The sequence below is a fragment of the Herpailurus yagouaroundi genome, unplaced genomic scaffold (genome assembly GCF_014898765.1).
Source record: "Herpailurus yagouaroundi ecotype Mexico unplaced genomic scaffold, PumYag 202, whole genome shotgun sequence".
Classification (NCBI taxonomy): Eukaryota; Metazoa; Chordata; class Mammalia; order Carnivora; family Felidae; genus Herpailurus; species Herpailurus yagouaroundi.
In genome coordinates this window covers 8,696,517-8,699,545 of record NW_024412433.1, presented here as the reverse complement: position 1 = coordinate 8,699,545, position 3,029 = coordinate 8,696,517, and the positions used below count along the sequence as shown (strand labels likewise).

Here is a 3,029-nt window from a genome sequence, read left to right as displayed (position 1 = left end):
TAGATATAGATATAGATATAGATATAGATATAGATATAGATATAGATGTATTTTTTTTATTTTTTTTTTATCTGAGAGACTCACCTGCATGGTAGGGCCAACATCTGATTACCAGACTTTTGCCTTCTCATCGTCCTGTGAGTTGCCCTCCTGCCCTTTGGAGCCCCCAGGCCCCTATCCCTTTCCTCAGCTCAGGACAACAAGTGAGCCTCAATTGCCTCCCATAGGATGTAATTAAACTTCTTTTTCTCCTGTTAACCTGCCTTATGTAAATTTCGTCATTAGACCAGCCAAAGAACCCAGAAAGGAAGAAAGGAAAACAAACGTTGCACCTCGACAACAAGGAAATGAAGTCCTAGCACAGGGGTGCCCTCGTGGTCATGCGGCAGCGGGGACCCAGCACAGGGGCTGCTCCACTGTCGGGCCCACAGCGCCCCCGTCAGACGCAGTCTTGAAACCTTTCTGGCTCCAGCCTTGGTCCCCTCTGAGTCCCGGGGTCTCCTCCAACTTCTTTCCCCTTCACGGTCTTCCTCACATTGAAGATCTTTCTCCCTCTACTGGGATCCCCAGGAGGCCATACACTCTCCCCAGGTCCCACTTTCCTTGGAGCTCCGAAAACAACTGTTTCGTGGGTGAAGAGAAAGGAAGGAAAGATGTAAAGGAAGACCAGTGGGGAAGGAAAAAAGACTTAGGGACAGGGGAAGAGAGGAGAGGAGGGGAAGGAGGAGTGGGTAGAAGGAGAAGGGAAGGAGTGGGAGGGGAAGGGGGAGGAGGATGGGGAGCGGGATGGGGAGGCAAAACGAGAGAAGGGTTGAGGGGTAGGGGAGAGTGGGGAGAGAAGGATGGGGAGGGGAAGGAGGGAGGGGTTGAGGGAATGAAGAAGGAAGGATAGCCTGAAAGATCGGGAGACTAGAGGAGAAAGGAGGTACCGGAAACCAGACCAAAATCACTCCTTTTTCTCCAAATCAACACTTTTCTGTCACTCTTCCTACCAAGTTCTGCTTGAGGGACCATGAGGAAGCAAATTGTTCCCGAAATCCCAGTTTCACTCTACATCTTCATTGAAAACCAGAGAAATCAGAAAAAGCCTATTTGTTTCATGATATTGTTGAGGGCACGGACACAGAGGAGGGAAAAATAATCTTGGCTTCCTGCCTCTTTTTTTTTTAAGGTCTTTGTAGTTTCCTGTTAATTTAATCCCTGAACCTTCGCCATGTAAATAGCGCAGGTAAAGATAAACTTCACTGGCCCTGGACTCTGACCTTTGTTTAACACCCACCCCTTCTCTGATTCATTCTCCATCCCACCTCTGGAAGGCTTGGAATTGTTACCTGGAAGTTTAAAGCCGAAGAATAAATAGAATAAATAGCTCGCGGCAGAGCGTGTTGGTTTTAGACAAGCCTGGCAAGACAGTCCAAAAATAAGAGCAATGCTCTAGTCAGCTGCTGTGTCTTCCTCTCTTCCTCAAAGAAGTGACCTCGCTGGGGTCCATTACCTGTCTATTCGCTAGGTAGGACTCCCACAGGCTGTCGCCTCTGCACTTCTATGCACCCAGGCTGTGCTTTGCTGGCCCTGCATTGTACCATTTACTTAGACAAGAGTGATTTAAGCAAATGATTTAATCCCTCTTACTCAGTATTGTTGAGCACCCCTGTATTTATTTCTTTTCTTGTTGGAGTGCTTCCTCTAACAGTGTTTTCAAAGGGTGGCTATTTGCGAGAAAACTTCCGACCCTTTAAATACCTGATAATTTAGCTAGAAATCAAAAATCTAGGTTCGAAGTTCTTTCTCTTTGATACTTTAAAGGTATTATTCAACTATCGTCTTAAATGCAGTGGTGCTGTGAAGAAATCTGAAGTCAATCTGATGTTTGTTCCTTCCTCAGCCCTCTGCTATCCAGGTGCCTGGAATACAGATGTGATGGCTGGCGTGGACGCTGCTAGCTTGGATTATGAAGATGAGATGGGGGAATAGTGATCTGGATTGAAACCTGAGTCCTCAAGAACTAGTGATACAAAGCTACTATGTCGGCCATGAGCGGTCCACCCCCACACTTCTACAAAAGAGAAAAATAAACTTTCATTGTGTTTGGAGTCTGTATTATCAGTAGCTGTTATTTGGAGTCTGTGTTATTAGTAGCTGAAATGAATCATAATTCATGTCTTAATTAAATCTGATTAGTTTTCCCAGTGATTGATACTCACCTGGATATCAGCTACCCTGGAAGAGGCTAAAGCCTAAATCCTACCTTGTATCCCTCCTGGGGAGCTCAAAGAAGGGAGGGTGGTGGTGAGGACAAGGGAATTGCCTCTGGCATTACAGTGTAGACTTGGCTACCTCCAGGTCCCTCAGACCCCCCTCTGACCCTTACCAGGCACCTTGCTCAAGGGACTTCTAGGCACTCTCCCTTGGCCGCTACTCTTTTCATGAGCTAGGTCATGTGAGTGGAATGCCCTGACCCAGGCAGGGGGAAGAAGGGCCTGGACTTCGAGGGGCTGCCAGGTCCGGTTGTGCTATGCTTCCAACTCCAGCCTGATGTTACCATTCCTGGCTAGCACAACCATTTTCTGCCTCAGAGCGCCACGGCAGTGATGGCAATAACTGTGGAGCTGGGGCTGGGCAATGATCCATCCAAGCCGATGCGTGCAGAGAAAAGTACATGTTGTGAGACATTCACTCATCCTACCCCCTTCTAGGGCCCCCAGCCCTTACCTGCAAGGGATTGCCAGTTCCTTCCCACCCTCCATGACCCAACCACCCGGTGCCTCCAAAGAGGTAGGATTGCGGGGGAGGGGGGGAGAAGTTCTCATGGTTTGTGCGTTGCTTTCTTTTTTTTTTTTTAATTTTTTTTTTAATTTTTTTTTCAACGTTTATTTATTTTTGGGACAGAGAGAGACAGAGCATGAACGGGCGAGGGGCAGAGAGAGAGGGAGACACAGAATCGGAAACAGGCTCCAGGCTCTGAGCCATCAGCCCAGAGCCCGACGCGGGGCTCGAACTCCCGGACCGCGAGATCGTGACCTGGCTGA

General features: G+C 48.2%; 1 long non-coding RNA gene across 3 annotated transcripts in view; it reads left to right on the top strand.

The window, feature by feature from the left end:
* LOC121014286 (uncharacterized) overlaps positions 1 to 2,106 on the top strand; it is a 3,181-nt gene extending 1,075 nt beyond the window's left edge. For 2 of the 3 annotated variants that reach the window (XR_005783144.1, XR_005783142.1), the window contains exon 2: positions 1,886 to 2,106. This is a non-coding gene — a long non-coding RNA (uncharacterized LOC121014286). Of the gene's footprint in view, positions 1 to 1,396; positions 1,511 to 1,885 lie in introns of those variants that run through there. The other variant, XR_005783143.1, reaches the window with a different exon arrangement.
* Positions 2,107 to 3,029: the final 923 nt, after the last annotated feature.